The following is a 16,379-nucleotide window of genomic DNA, read 5'->3' as shown; positions in this document are numbered from 1 at the left end:
CTTCATCAGAGATATTCCGAGCTAAGTCATCTTTTCATTACTGATTTGTAGGTGGATTGTGCCACAAATCTGTAATAGCCTTCTTAAGTCAGTATTTTATATCTTCGTCTGTTAACTTTATTGTAATCTCACCATAATTTAGAGTCCTTTGTCAGTAGATTCATTCTTTCACTAGAATCATTTTTAAATTTGAAGCATAAAGGAAAAGAGAGCCAGTCTTTCGTTAATATGGTACAAAAATTTTACCAGAATAATTATATACAAAACGTCGGTAATCGCGTTGAGTAATTTTAACGTGTGAATGAAAGAGTGAATGAGATTTTCTATGATTGCCTGTTCTTTTAAAAGGTTATACCAAAACTCAATAAATCTGTGTTCTACATTGTTTCCTCCTGATTTAATGTATTTTGTTTATTGAATATATCTAGATTTCTAATATAACATAAAATCAAAACGTATCGGTTGAACCTCAAAAAAAAAAAAAAAAAAAACCGTTACAAAATGGCGCCCGAACATAAAGTTTAGACATAAAGAAAGTAAACATAGGATTAAATTTGAAACTTCGTCGTTGAATGTTTGTATGATTGACCTTAGGTAGTAATTGTAAGAAACATATATTACGCGATAAATAGAAATATAAGAATTTCAAAAGTACATGGCACCAACGATTAAAAGAACACCTGTTAAAACTAGGTCAAGGATCACAAATAAACCAAGGAGGTCAGAACCTGACATATCAAAAGCAGGCAATAGTCAAATACGAAATAATACAAGCGAGATGGAGGGAGAACTGGAGCGTTTGAAGGAGGAAATGGCGAGTTTCGCGGGTTTACGAAATGCGATTGAACAGCTACAGGCACAACAAGCAACTAACGCACAGCTGGCAAACGAAGTCGCATTGTTGAAGCTCCAGAACGAACAACAAAGACAGGCTCTTCAACGGATACAGAATCCAGTTCAACAACCAGTTACCAATAACGATCAAATATCGGTGAGTGAGTTAATAGTAAGTTTGCAACGAAGTCACATTGATGCCAAAGCTCCCGAGTTTACAGATGAAGAAGTTATAAATCCTATTGAATATTTGGAAAATTTGGAAAATTATTTCAGGTTAAAATGTGTGAAGGAAGAGTGTAAATTGTCGATAGTCGAAAGTAAATTATCAGGTAGAGCAAAAATATGGTGGGAAGCGAGTAAAGAAACTATCAACACGTATAATGATTTTAAAGAAGCCTTTAAAAATAAATTTTATTCCATTCCAATCCAAGTTAAAGTCAAAACAAAGTGGAGTTCAAGAAGGTATAATCAACAGGATGGTTCACTTCAAACATATTTTTTTAAACAGCTTAAGGAAGCAAAATACCTATTACCGAAACTAGACCAGTTCGAAATAAACTATACCATTATCCAACAATTACCATATAAAATTCGTGATACTCTAGCAACTGTGAATATGGCGGATACAAAAATAATAGAACAAGCTTTATCGCAATTAGATGTAAATTATGAAGAAAGAAACAATAATAAACACAAATATCAAAATCAAAGTAACAACAATCAAGTGAATAATGTAAACAACATGCAAATTCAACATAAACAACAGCAACAGATAAATAATACAAGTAGGCAACAAAATTATCCAAATGCTGCAAACAACTTTTATCAAAATCCTCAATTTGGTACAAACTTATCACCATGGCAATATCAACCGCAAGTTCAAGCATCAACAAGCAACCAAATGAATTTACCAAACGTCAATTATCCACCACCTTATTTCTCAGGAACCAATAATCAGATACAGTCATTACAAACTCAAATGCAAACTAACACCAATAATTTACAAACCAGTCCAAATAGAAATTTAAACTAATAAACAGCTCGATGTGTATAAGTCCGACATCGAGTTGGGATTATGCAAATTTAGTTGAGGACTTAATGCACGAAATTGGTAATGCTGAAGAAAAAATTGAAAGAGTAAAACAAAACTTATCGAAGGGTCCAAATGTAGTAATAAATGTGTTAAATTATCGAATGGTAGCTTTATTTGATTCAGGAAGCCAAGTAACATGTATGTCTGAAAAAGTATATAAATCTCTCAAAGGTAATCATAGTTTAAATGAACTACCAGTTACAAATGTAGTAGTTTTACCAGCAATTGGGAAAAAGCCCACAGCGGTTAAGCGACAAATTTTGGTTGATGTTCATATGGGATCGCAGAAAATCACAACAGCTTTTTTAATTATACCGCATCTGTCTAGTAGTGTGATTTTTGGTAACGATTGGCTTGATATTAATAAAGTAGTTTTAGATTACGGTCAGAAAACAATTAGTATTAAAGGTAAAGTAATAGCTCCACCACTTTTCTCATACGACCGGGAACCTGCGGAAAGGTTGAGCTCATTTGCACAAAACGCGAAAATATATATCAAAATTTTAAGAACTGAAGATTCAGAAAAAGAACATGAAAAAATAGGTAAAGAAATATTTAAAAAGAATTCAAAGAAAGAGAATAATAATGAAGAAAATAAAAATGATGATGAAGATATAAAAACAGTTTTTGAAAATATCACAACTAAAGATCCTGAATGTGATAATGATGATAAAATGTCAGAAACACATGAAAATGTGATGCAAATTGACAATGAATCTGATTGTGTAGAAGAGAATAAAATTGATGAAGAAACAGAAATAAATTTAAAATATATCTTTGTAGAAAATGATGAAATTGATAAAAATATTTTAGTAGATAAGGAAAATATATGTGTAGCAATAAGTGAATTTGATAAAATTGCATCGGTAGATCAAAGAGATAATCCGAGAAATAATGAATTAGAAAATCTAAATTTGATGTGTGTAAAAAATAATATAAAATGTAATGAATCTGTATTTCAAAATGTAAACGAACATGAACAAAATAACGCAGAAACAATAGAATCACAAGACCATAATTTTTACAAAAAGAATTTAGTTTGCCAGAAAACAGTAGAATCGGAAGATCACAATTTTTTTAAAGATAAATTGGATGAAAATATCGAATCAATTTTAATAGAACAAATTCAAGTAACAAGATCTCAAACAAATGATCAAAACTTTTTCGAATCTGTCCGGTCGATCGCGAATAATCTTATGGGTACAAGTGAAGAGCAAAAAGTTGAGCTGGAAAAATTGCTAATTAAATATGAAAAACTATTTTCAGAGAAAGCCGGATGTACAAACATTTATGAACACTCTATCAAATTACTAAAAGACAAGCCAATCGTTAAAAAATCATACCCGGTACCATTTAAACTTAGAGAAGCAGTAGATGCAGAGATAAAGAAAATGCTTCAAGCAGGAATTATAGAAAGATCAAATAGTCAATACTGCAATCCATTGCGAATAGTACAAAAGAGGGAGAATGGAGTGAGGTTATGTTTAGATGCCAGATATATAAATGACATAATTGAGTCTGATAACGAATGTCCACCACCAATAAATGAATTATTAAGAAAATATCATGGTGTAAAATACATGACATCTACTGATCTAACACATGGATATTGGCAAATCCCGCTAGAGAGAAATTCACGTCAATATACAGCTTTTTTACACGGTGGCACTTTATACCACTTTTGCAGAATTCCATTTGGTCTCAAGACGGCAGGAAGTGGATTCATACGTGCCCTAAATATGGCATTAGGTAATGAATTTACCTCCTTTCTGACTTGTTATATAGATGATCTTTTAATAACCTCAACTGATTTTGATTCTCATATGAAACACCTAAGCCTAATATTTGATCGTTTAATGAAACACAATTTTACACTTCGTCTAAATAAGTCACTTTTTTGTAAGAAGTCAATCGCATTTCTCGGATACGTTATAACACCTGAGGGAGTTAGTCCCAACCCAGACAAAATCAAGGTGATTAGAGAATTTCCAGTACCAACAAGTAAATTGATTTTACAACGATTTTTAGGAGCGTGTAACTTTTACCGGCAGTTTAGCATAAAATATTCGAACTATGTCACGCCCTTGAGAGATTTATTAACAGACAATACACCGTTTAGATGGACAGAGAAACATACGAAAGCATTTAAAGAGATAAAGGAAAGTTTTATAAACTGTGTAACCCTTAATCACTATTTACCTGGCGTCATATGTAGAGTACAAACAGACGCAAGCGATCTTGGAATAAGTGCGATTTTGTACCAAATTGATGAGGAAGATAACCATAAAATTATTTCACTTATAAGTAAATGTTTGTCGAAAGCAGAATTAAATTACACAACTACGGAAAAGGAATTACTGGCAATAATGTATGCATTAGATAAATTTAGAATTTGGTTAATTGGAAGTCCATTTGAAATAATAACAGATCATAAAGCATTAACTTTTATAAATACAGCACCGTTTTTAAGTCCACGATTATCACGATGGGTTGTAATCTTACAACAGTACACATTCACAGTCAAGCATTGCAAAGGAAAAGATAATGTGGTGGCAGATTTTTTCAGCCGAAATATCAACGGGAAACAAAGTACAAACGAACGTAACAAGTTACTAATAGCAAAAATAAACCAACTGCTAGTAGATAATGTAGAACTCGAACTAAACAAAATCGCATCTCAAACTATTAAAATGAATCCAACGTTGATAAGAAACCTGAAAAATTTAAAACAATTGCAAATAAAAGATGAGGAATTGAAAAATATCATAAATAAATGCAATACAGATTCATCTGATGGTTGTTACAAAGTACATGAAGACTTGTTGTTTTATAAAAGTAAATTCGATCAAAATTGGCGAGTAGTAATCCCACAAAGTATAGTAGATTTACTCGTAATTTCTGTACATGAAAAAATAGGTCATATGGGTGTATATAAAACATACCAATATATTAACAGATATTATTACTGGCGAAAAATGAGAGAAGGTATCAAAAAACGTATTCAAGCATGTGACACATGTCAAAGAACAAAGGCATTATCCTACAGCATGCAAGGAAAGTACAAGCAGGTAACAGCTGATCACCCGAACGAATTGACTACAATTGACTTCTATGGCCCTCTGCCGAGATCTATTGGGGGAGTCCAATATTTGTTAGTTGCAATAGATGCATTTTCAAAACTAGTTACGTTATACCCCATAAAACGAGCTACTACAACAATAGCATTAAATAAAATAATCAACGAGTACTTTAAAAACGTAGGAAAACCAAAAAGATTGCTATCCGACAATGGAACTCAATTCACAGCTGCTAGATGGAAAGTCGAATTAGAAAAACAAGGAGTAGAAGTTTGCTATTCATCAATTAGACACCCACAATCCAATCCTACTGAACGAGTGATGAGAGAACTGGGGAGATTTTTCCGTACCTTCTGCAATGATAAGCATACTAGATGGGCAAAATATGTCAAAGAAATCGAAAAATTATTAAATTTAACAACACACCATAGCACCGGTTTTATTCCATACGAACTTCATTTTAATAAAACAGCGCATGATGAATTAACAAAAATTGTAAAATTTCCAGACAGAATTGAAAATAGTCACGATATTAAAATATTGTTAGCCAAAGAAAACTTGAAGAAAAATTTTGAATATAGAAGCCGGAATCAAAAATCAATTTCAACTGTAATTTTAAATGAAGGAGATCTAGTTTTACTACGTGTACCATATCCATCCTCCGCTATCGATAAATTAACACACAAATTCTTCCATTTGTTTAAAGGTCCGTACAAAATAAACAAAAAAGTTAATGAAAATGCATATAATTTAATAGATACAAAAAATAAAAACAAAAACTTGGGAACTTTCAATCGTGTGAGTTTACGCAAATATTATCAGCCCACAAATCCAAGTGCTAAATAACAGATAATTTTTTGTAATGAAAATTCACGAAAAACTCGTCATGAATCCTTCAAATGTTCTAATAAGTCCAACATGCATAGATTATAGAATTTTTTAGATGTAAGTCCAGTTAAACAAAATGTTTGCTAAAAGAAAATGTGATTAGATTTTAAAATGATAATTTTAATGATGAATGATGAAGGATGAATGGATTGAATGATTGATAAGTAAGAAGTAATTTAAAGAGAGGTTTTTAGATTTTACTGCAAATATAGGATAACGAGTAATTTTCGATATTTTCGTTCTCACAACAATCTCGAAAATGGGGGGGGTGATGTAACGATATTACATGCGAGTCACATAGAATATAAAGTAATTCGTATGTACGCGCCTTAAGCACATACAACGTTTCAAAATAAAGGGCAAACGCTTAACTCTAGGTGTCACGTCGGTCAAGATCACCTATCCGGTGAAATAAGTGTAACTCTCTCTCTCTGCGAGCCGGGGTCGAAGCGAACGGTCGATATAAAGTCTAGTCCTGTCATATTCACATTCTTATAATTTCGTTAACATTTGGGAAAACAAAACAAGTAAAAAAAAAAAAAAAAAAAAAAAAAAAAAATTGAGACGACGATTCATACAAGAAGTGTAACCCAACGCAATCCCAATCTTTCGGAGCCTGTGAGCCTAAAGAACAAATCCAAATATCTGATCGACGAACGACCACGCAGTATAATCGGTGAAGACCGATTCTATAAAAGGAATATCAAAGAACTTCAACATCCATGATCATCTACGGAGCCGTTAGGCCACCTCTCTTCATCAGAGATATTCCGAGCTAAGTCATCTTTTCATTACTGATTTGTAGGTGGATTGTGCCACAAATCTGTAATAGCCTTCTTAAGTCAGTATTTTATATCTTCGTCTGTTAACTTTATTGTAATCTCACCATAATTTAGAGTCCTTTGTCAGTAGATTCATTCTTTCACTAGAATCATTTTTAAATTTGAAGCATAAAGGAAAAGAGAGCCAGTCTTTCGTTAATATGGTACAAAAATTTTACCAGAATAATTATATACAAAACGTCGGTAATCGCGTTGAGTAATTTTAACGTGTGAATGAAAGAGTGAATGAGATTTTCTATGATTGCCTGTTCTTTTAAAAGGTTATACCAAAACTCAATAAATCTGTGTTCTACATTGTTTCCTCCTGATTTAATGTATTTTGTTTATTGAATATATCTAGATTTCTAATATAACATAAAATCAAAACGTATCGGTTGAACCTCAAAAAAAAAAAAAAAAAAAACCGTTACACTGGTTATATACGCCGTGAATTGTAATCGAACGGATGTAGGTACGTCGCGCAGATTACTCGCAGAGTGACAATTCAATACGCACGCTGATTAAAATAACAACTTCGATCCGTCCAAGCCGCTTTTGAGGTCATCTGTGCCTGAATCGACCGCTGTCGAAATCTCTAATACCGTAGCTGTAATACCGATCAAGCGTGCCCGTCAATTCGCCGAGCGAGAGCTTTACGCTGTCCGATTTCGCGCGCAACGTTCTGCGCATATCGTAGCAGGTAGGAGTGGGGAGAGTGGATCGAACAAGTGAGGCTCTACTGTAGCCGGATGGTGTAATATTCACTTTGCAGAATCCTCTAGATCCGTGGAATCGATTTTGATATCAACTAGTCACAAGGTTCGGTTCTTAGCTCGTTCGCTAATTGGATCATCTTTCCATCGCTCCGGTTGCAGAGACGCCAGAAGTCGTTTGCGAGACAGGTTAAAAAATATCACCTGATCGAAGGTAGAGTTGTGTGCAATTACGCTGTCTTCCAAACGCAAATTGAACGTCGCGCTACGTCTATGCTTCTATTGATTGATGATCGTGTCAAACTCGGGTCTTTTTCTCCCCGCTTCACGGTCTCGTCTCTACGTTGGCAATTATTCATACCCGCGCAGTGGTTGGGTGTAGGTATAACACGTACAAGTACCATGGCCGGGGCAATATCGAATTGAAGAAGAACAAGCGTTGTTTTGAAGTTACGCCGCGAAGCCAGTTTGCAATTAATTTTATTTGACGATCGAAACGAGCCTGCTGAGTTATCGGGTCAAGTTTTACCGCCGGAATTTCGACAACACGATCTTCACCAAAGGTGCTGAACTTAGTTCCGCAAATTTGCAGGAAGTAATAATACCGAGACGCAAAGGCATCGAATATGCCCTACGTTCCATTGCACCGACTCGTACCCGTGTACAATCAAAGGCACGCGAAGCACCTCGGAACCATCAGAGAAACCACGAGTTCATGCCGACACGTACGACGTTGCCGACGCGTGGATGCGAATACCGAAGTACAATTTTGTCCCGTACACCAACGTGATCCACACTCAAGCCCCTTCCTGGTACTGGAGTGACATGCACGTCCTGCAAGCCCAGCATGGAAGAATTGGTAATTTCGCATGGTCATTGAGGGTTCCAAATACCTTGACTACCTTCTGAAAGACACAGCTCTCACTTCTCTCTAATTTACAAATTTGAGAAAGAGTAAAAAATGTAAGAAAAAAAAAAAAAAAAAAAATTGGAAAACATTGTAGCGAAAAAGAACTTTGATTGTTTCGCTTCAGTGTTCGGCTACGTATCGTAAGCCTCGGGCGCGAAATGTGCGATCGGTATAATCTAAAAGTAAAATTGTATTCAAAGCGCGATGTGAGGAAAGTATTTTGCGGCTGATGAGATCGCAGTCGGGGTCCGTAAACAGATCCGAAGACGGATACGAACGTCGACTTGCACTCGGCCTTCGTTGCCTCACTGCAGCAGTTAACGTGCGAAAAGTATTCGTACCGAGGCGAGGGTCGATACTCCTTGTAAATAATCTCGCCACTATACGCGGTTTTCAGAAACTCCAATTACCGGGTTTCCATCCCTCAATAAAATAAGATATTTGCCTATAAACGTTGAGTCGTCTATTGAATATCTCTTAATCGGTTAGAGTTGAGAAAATTCTACTTCGGTACTATTTTATAGAGCGTAAAATTTTCTATAAGAATCTGTATTTAGATAGTTTATAAGTCAAGCCATTGCCGAGAAAAAATAAAAAATTCAAAAACTTTCCGATTTTATTTTTTCACGTGTTATTTAGATGGAAAATGGATAAAATAAAATAGGTACCTAGAAATATCAATGCTAAGAGCTGACATTTTACTGAGATATTCTACTTGAGATGCTCTACCGAAATTTCGATGCGCGTTTAACGAAAAAAGAAAATTCTTTTTTTAACACACTCTAATATACCTATACGTTTAGGTGTTTCATCTTCTTCTTTTTCGTTGCTATAATTCTTCGTTCAGAGCATGTACGGCACCCCATCGTGCTGAGGAATATTTTTCCTAACTAGATACAGGTTCGTATAGGTTTGACAATTGGGCGAGCCGTATTACGTTCCAAACTAGGATTGGCCAATGCGATAAAAACTTGAGGTATAGAGAGTCTGCGCAGAGTGCATTGTTCAGGCATGAATGTCACATTATGATGTCTTACAAGACGAGGTACCTACTCTCCGATCGTAATCGCGAGATTACCAACGCACCGTCAAAGGGATATTACCCTTGGCAGGAGATTAGCGTGCATAATATAACCCGAGTGCAATGCAGGCTTTTCTTTGAACAACTGACGTGATTCGTATCACGAGGATAATAAGCAGGATACGCGGTCATTGATCGGCTGTAATCGGAAGTGTAAATCCAAAGGAATATGAAATCGAACCGATCGATCTGTAATTTTTTTCAACTCTAAAATTTACATTCACACTTTGCTCACTCTCTGCGCGAGGCGGTCAATTTGCGTCTTCGGTCAACGACATTATAAAATATCTTGGAACTCGTATCCAAAATTCGAAACTAGATTTTGGGCGATTTATCAAAGTTCAGCTGGCTTGTACAGCTTCAACGGCTTCTGCGCAATGCAAATAACACGAGTTTAAGAAAACATTCTAGACAAGAGTACATCGTTCTACCGTAGATTATAGGTATAATAGTATGCAAATATTAGATAAGCTGCCTGCATGTTAACGATGACTACACGTTTAACGTGTATTTCACTTTTACAGTCAACGACGTGTGGGTACCTACGATGTTTCCTGCATGCTTTCGCGATTGACATTCCTCTGGAATGGTTCGATTTTCTTCTATGCTTTTATCATTTACGAGCACGCAAGGATTATTAAAACCGAACGACGCGCAACGGTGACTAGAGAGTCAATTTTGTTCCATTTAAGAAGAGAGAAGGAGAAGAATAAGTAAAAAGACTCGATATCGCTCGCACGCGATCGTCGTGTCGAGAAATCACTTTTCCATAACGGCGTGACGTTTCTGGCGCAATCGCATCGACAAGTAAATAGATTCGAAACTTCGAAATACTTAAACAGTCTGTAAAAGACACGCATCCCGTATATTTCTCATTTTATTTCGCAGATTACTAATAAGTAGGCAGGTGTTATATGAATCGTAGTATCTGCAGTTAAAAAAACCGGCCGTGTGCTATTTTAATACGAGTAGCAAATTACGTCGACAATTTACAAAAACAACACCGTAGATAATTTTAAGTCAGTCCTTGCTTTCCCTCAAACACTTGCCTCTGTTAAAACGAATAAGACGGAGAGATAGTTATAATACGCACCGAAATTGGCCAAGTTGAAATAAAGAGATGAAATATACTCGACAAAGGTGACATTAATTTCCTATAAACACATTTATAGCCTAGTCCGAGGGCTAGATCGAAATTTATATCGACGTGCTACTTCAACTATTAAGTATAAAGATTGAGAGGTTTTCACAATTAGAAAGTACCTTTTCATCCTACCACAGAGATATATACTGCTCAAAGAGCAAAGAGACTTCTATAAAAATTGACATCGTTTATCGCGTGTTTGTTTTCCCTGATTTCGCAACTGCATACCATCATCAGAGCTGAGCATAAAAAGCGGCGTAAAATTGTATAAGAAAATGCTCCAGCGGTCTGCAGTCAAAGGCAGAAAATGATCGAACACACGGACAGCTGGTCGATCCGAAAACCCGTTATAAGTAAATAAATTCCTGGAGTATCTCGTGCCGGCCGGTATCGCGGTATGAACCGTTCATTTTTCCTGTTATTTAATAACCCACGCCACACTAGGGTGTAATATACCAATGATTGGTATACGCGATGCGGTAATCAGTTGATACGCAAGTAGCATCGTATATCTCTGCAGTACCTACTGTAAGATGGGAAGAAAATTCTTGCGTCGGGATTTTGTCAAAAAATTAAATAAATTAAGTTATAAATATAAATTATGTTATGCCTGGGTAACAAAAAACTTGCCGACTTCTTCCTTACTTAGAGGCTCGTAATGGATCGGCTTAAGTTTTGAAAATCTCATCGAATTATATACGTCACTTTTTCGCACGGTGTTTTATCCGCCAATTCCACCACTTTTGCTGTACGTCCGGCGTCCACCCGTTGTTATACCCTTCAGTTATGTTCAATTTTACACAATTAGAGATGCTCGTACCCTACACGAAGACGAAACTCGTTCCGGCTAATTTGACCCTTGTCTCCTAGGTTGCAGACTCCGATCATTGTGTGATAGATGTGGATATTGTACTGGCCATAAGAGGCTTGATCGAACCCACCGAGCACCATATGCGAGGAGCTGTGCGATCTGTACGAGGATAAATCAATGGCAGCATAAAACGTCGGCGCGTTAATAAATGGCCGTCTTTACATCTGTATTTGGTATAACTTTATCGGCACGTTGCTTGCAAATCAGACCCCGCATGGGATTCCGAAATGATCACGATTTCGATGAATTTCTCTTGTTATTAAAACCCAAGTTCCACGGTCATTATTAAAATTGAAATGTAATTTACGGTGAAACACCGTACAAGATTATTATTTCGGACATATATATGTATTTTAAATTATACAGAAAGAATTTTCTTCAATCTTATACAGAGATGTAACTGTAATGATTTTCGTAGCGGTACAATTAATTTGTTAATTACTATCCGCATGTGAGATATCAAAGCAGTACCGTCCTCGGCAGTGAATCTGTAGAATAATAATCCTCTCTACCCACTTGTTCCGAATAAAGTTACAAGCTCTCTTTATGTAACGCGCAACTGAACACCGTTGAAACGATCGTCGCGTTAAAGAATGCCGATAGAAAAACACTTATGCGAGTGTGACGGAGTAAGACTCAGACCAAAATTTACATACTGCATTAGAATATGTAAATTTTCGTTATGTAATTTCTGCACTACGTTTAAAATATCAAACAACTTTTTTGTCCTGGGATAAAACCGGTATATACACACTATCATTCGGAGCTAAATCGATGCTGAATTCGACAGTCACCGCACTGCCCATTTCCGGCTAATAGTTCATCGATATGGCAGTGCCACTTTAATCGCAAATTCCCGTACCTCTGATATTTGCAATCCGAATCTGCATCTCATTAAATTATACATTCAAGCATTGAAGTGCGAAGAAATACATTTTTAAAAAACGACGAATCATAACCCGGTTTTATCTTTCTATTTTTTGTAACAGTCGAAACGATATTTTATTCAGGATAATAAATTGACAGATCTCCGTACGATAAAATCGTTTAATTTAGATTTCGGTTCACGCCTACGCGACACAATCGCGCAAAACATTTTGCATATTTAAACATGTCAACGTAATTTAGACGGTTTCGGTAAAAATCTTAGACAATGATTATGTCGGACGTAGCCTGAGGAATATCGCGCCTCCATTATAGCGACGCCTTATGCATAAAATTACTGGGATACAAGTGTACATTAAAAAAACGAATGGATTTAAATTTTGTAAAAAATCGCGCCTATTAACATCCCGGCATTCGCTCCGGGCGCAATAATTGACTCGCAATGTCTCACTCGGATTCATGCTAGGGAAGGTCGTATCGTCGGGGAGAATCTTCCCTCGAATGATTGTAATTTGTAGGGCAGTGCGGGCTGCAGAGACCGTAGGTGCTCAAAGGTAACGACTCTCATTTAGATAATGATGGGATTGGCTTCCAAGTTCTCGCGGTTTTGCCAGTGAAAAATAAAACAGGAGTCGAAAACTGCGCGGCGAATAGCGGCCAGTTTTAGCTCCCTTCTTGTTCTCAAACTCACCGGGTACCCGGGAATATGGAAAAAATGATGGGGGGTGAAAAGTAAGAGAGCCACACAAAATACATAAAAATCGGAATGTGGGAAGATCAATGTATTATAGAAAGTCGAAATATGAAATCGTCACGAAATACTTTACCTTTTTATATTTTGAATTTTACACAATTTACCTTTATATGCATTGAAACTCCGTGGATTATATATTCGACTCTTTCAAAATTCGATATTTTCACCCTTTTATTTTATGGCGATTTTACTTTTTGACTTTCAACCGAAAGAACTAAGCTTATCCCGAAGTGCGTAGAAACTCGCTCTCACAATCCGCAAATACAAAATTTTGTGAAAGCAATGTGTGAAAGCGTTGACTTAGACTCGAGTAGAAACACGTCAAGATATTTTTAATTAAGATTCATGACAAGGTATTATTACGAGACTTAACAGCAGAAATGCGCGCACATTACGTTTACGCATTTTCTTTCCTCCGTGGCGTGTTACTGGGGGATGGGTAATGCAAACGATCTTTTTTTCAGTGGATTATAAACGAGTGCGAGCTCACGTTGTGAATAAAAATTTACGACGATCATCAAGGTTCGTAATTTACAGTTAACGAACTAAACGTGCACCTGCAAGAATTTAATCCCTAGTTTTAATCGGGGTGTAAAATCGCGATATTGCCCTAACAAAAAAATTACCCACTACACGTGTGACAAGCAACAATTTCATTATCTTCATCATCATGCTAAATGTTAGAACTCGAGTTCTAATGCGATGATTTGAAACTGTGTAATACTAAATGAAATCAATACCCCTTCGGATGAAACCTATAAGTTGCAAGCCGTCGACGTAGATATAAAAAGATCCCGCACGTTTCCTCGGGCATTTCAAATAAATAATTACAGAACGTCGATACTAAACTCGATAAAAATCCAGCTCTGTCAATTCCCACTGTATAAATTAACCGCGGTAAGAAACGCGCCATTCAAGAATAAATCTTACCTTGCCTTTAAGGGCAGCTGTTGGCTCTGAACAGAGATTTATCCCTCTTCTTATTTCTTCCTCTTCGAGTATGATATTTAATAATTATCAGACGGCGGCCGAATCGTTTCAACAGCCATTCACGCTGCATCTACATTTTTCCAGTTCATTAATTAACGCGGAATGAATGAATGTTTGACCGTCGATTAGACGCGTTTATGTATGTAAATTGAAAGTGTGTTAAGAAAAAAGTGTCACGTCATCAGAGACTCGAGCTCCACACGCGGACATGACTGGATTATAACCCGGGTCTATCTCGCCCACACATTGATTTATTACACGCTAGTTCCCCGTCCGATCGGCTTACCTTCGTCATATCCTTTCTCTCTTGGCTAGTTCGTCGAAAATCTCGACAAGGAACTCCCTCGCGCGAGCTGCCCATGGGCAGACCGGGTCAAAGGTCAATCAGCTCCACGATCACGGTTCAACTCCACGCACGTATAATGGCAACGGAGACGAACCAGTCTCTGAATACCCAGGTCTCAGCTCTCGACTCTGTGGGGTCGGAACTGGTTGTTCTTTTTGTTACGGTTTGTATCCACACAGACATTTCTGCAGCAGCGTGTATAATCGTCCGCCGTGTTACACCGTTCGCAGACCCATCGTGAACAGCGTTATGCGCGAATAAGAAAATCACTATACGCACAGGCGGGAATAAGGGTGGGGGTGAAAATGTAGAAAGGTGAAAAAATCGGAGGGCCCCGATGTAGAATGTTTAAAAAAGGGAAAACTTGATGTATGGAATTGAAAAATGGTTAAAGTCGAAGTAGGGAGAAGGAAAAGATTGAAAAGTTCAGAACACCGAATGCCAAATTTTAGAATCGTAAGAATTCCTCTAGATAATATAGAATCGTGTACAGATTCTCGATTTTGCTGTACCATGTTTTCACTTTTCTGTATTTCGACTTACTGCGTTTTTAATTTTCTGTACATGAACTTTCCACACTTTTAAGTTCTATGAATAAAATTTTCGCATCTATGAGAATTCGATATTGCGGTCCTTCTATCAATCAGCAATTCAAGATTTTTACCCTACTCTGAGAATAATTCATATCGTTGGTCAAGATTTTTTTTCTTAACTTGTAATGCAATTAAGAATGTTGGGTATAAAGAGTAACCGCAAAAACCCCCCTTTTTTCGCCCCTTTTTGCGTAGTCTGTAGCAAGAACGGGGAAGGTCGTACAGAGATCTCCGTGGGCTTAAATTAATCGTCATCGAAAATGTAGGTGAGCATATTTCGATTTTTTCGATTTTGCGCGACTTACCCCTATTTTGGGGATGAAGTATGTTTCACCCCCACGATAGGGGTGTTTTTCCCTTTGAAGATATTTGGAAGAATATTCTTGATATTACTCCTCAATTTTGCGGTCACTCTTTCTCTGAAAAGTCAATCCTCAACAATACCGAGCAAAATTCGGAACAGAATTTTATATGCAAAGTATAACTAAGTTGTCGGAGTGTCTTCCAAAAAAAAAATATAGATATATATTTTTCAAAAATTTACCGTAAAAATACAGATGGATTCACGTCGTGTAATTATTTTCGAACTTTGGACAAATCTTTTTTTTTTCTGATCATTACAAAACCGTTAGCCTCATCAGTATCTAGGGAAATAAAACAGTCGTATAATATTGGACCTGATGGTTAATAAAATGGTTAAATAAATTAATTTGAAACCGAAGTGAAATCTCTCATAGGAAATTACACAAGCCGCTAAGGATTTATTCAATACCCGAAGAATCTACATCACTCGCTTATTTCCATAATTCGGTTTCGATCATATCTATACGACACGTTCACCCATCAAACGACTCGCCTTTTCGAAACGATAGCGAAAGTAAACTCATTATTGGAGTTACTCGGTTTAAACACGCGAATGGTTCACAAAAATTGCCTGCAGTGATTCGACGCCTTGAACAATTTGCATAGATTTACATAACAACACGAGACGAAAATGCTCGAACAGATTACTGGGCCAAATACATAATGCGATGTCCTGACTCGGCCTAGGACTGAAATGCACATTCGTTCCAGTCTGGAATTCGTCTTTTTTAAATTAAAAGATCACTTTTTCAAACTGCCGGATTGGATAAACGTGCAAGTGGATTTTGCGCGTTCAATTTTTGAATGCTATGGCAATTGCTTGTCTAATTAATGGGGCATGAATTCTCTCTCAAAGATGAAAGTATTGATCGTGGAATAGCTCCATGGGCAGTTTGAGACTCGATTGAAATTGAGGAAAAAATGTTTTCATGATTTTCGACAAATGGATTTAAATGTTGGCCTCTGTTCAGACATTTGTAATTTCATTTCATTGTCAGATCAATAATGGCAAA

General features: G+C 36.6%; 1 protein-coding gene across 7 annotated transcripts in view; it reads left to right on the top strand.

Moving 5' to 3' along the window:
- LOC107227963 (ankyrin repeat domain-containing protein 6) overlaps positions 1–16,379 on the top strand; it is a 92,798-nt gene that overhangs the window by 36,995 nt on the left and 39,424 nt on the right. The gene's annotated exons all lie outside the window — the stretch shown is intronic.

This window comes from Neodiprion lecontei, chromosome 1 (assembly GCF_021901455.1).
Source record: "Neodiprion lecontei isolate iyNeoLeco1 chromosome 1, iyNeoLeco1.1, whole genome shotgun sequence".
In the NCBI taxonomy this organism is placed as follows: domain Eukaryota; kingdom Metazoa; phylum Arthropoda; class Insecta; order Hymenoptera; family Diprionidae; genus Neodiprion; species Neodiprion lecontei.
This window is presented reverse-complemented; position numbering and strand designations above follow the sequence as displayed.